This window comes from Ursus maritimus, unplaced genomic scaffold, assembly GCF_017311325.1.
Source record: "Ursus maritimus isolate PB19 unplaced genomic scaffold, ASM1731132v1 scaffold_48, whole genome shotgun sequence".
Classification (NCBI taxonomy): domain Eukaryota; kingdom Metazoa; phylum Chordata; class Mammalia; order Carnivora; family Ursidae; genus Ursus; species Ursus maritimus.
Window position 1 is genome coordinate 185,046 of NW_024426641.1, and position 365 is coordinate 185,410.

The window sequence follows — 365 nt, forward strand, 5'->3', positions numbered from 1 at the left end:
ATAAATGTATATGCCCCCAACAGGGGAACAGCAAGATACACAAGCTGCTTTATACTGTTACGAGTATAAAGTATAAAGAGACATATAGATAAAAATACTTTAAGAGTAGGGGACCTCAACACTCCACTATCAGCAATACACAGAGCAAAACCTTCCAAAAAACAAAACACCAGGGCCTGATGGTTTTCCCAGGGAATTCTACCAAACATTCAAAGAAGAAATAATACCTATTCTCCTAAAGGTATTTCAGAAAATAGAAACAGAAGGAAAGCTACCAAACTCATTCTATGAGGCCAGTATTACCTTGATCCCCAAACCAGGCAAACACCCCATTAAAAAAGACAATTACAGACCGATTTCCCTAA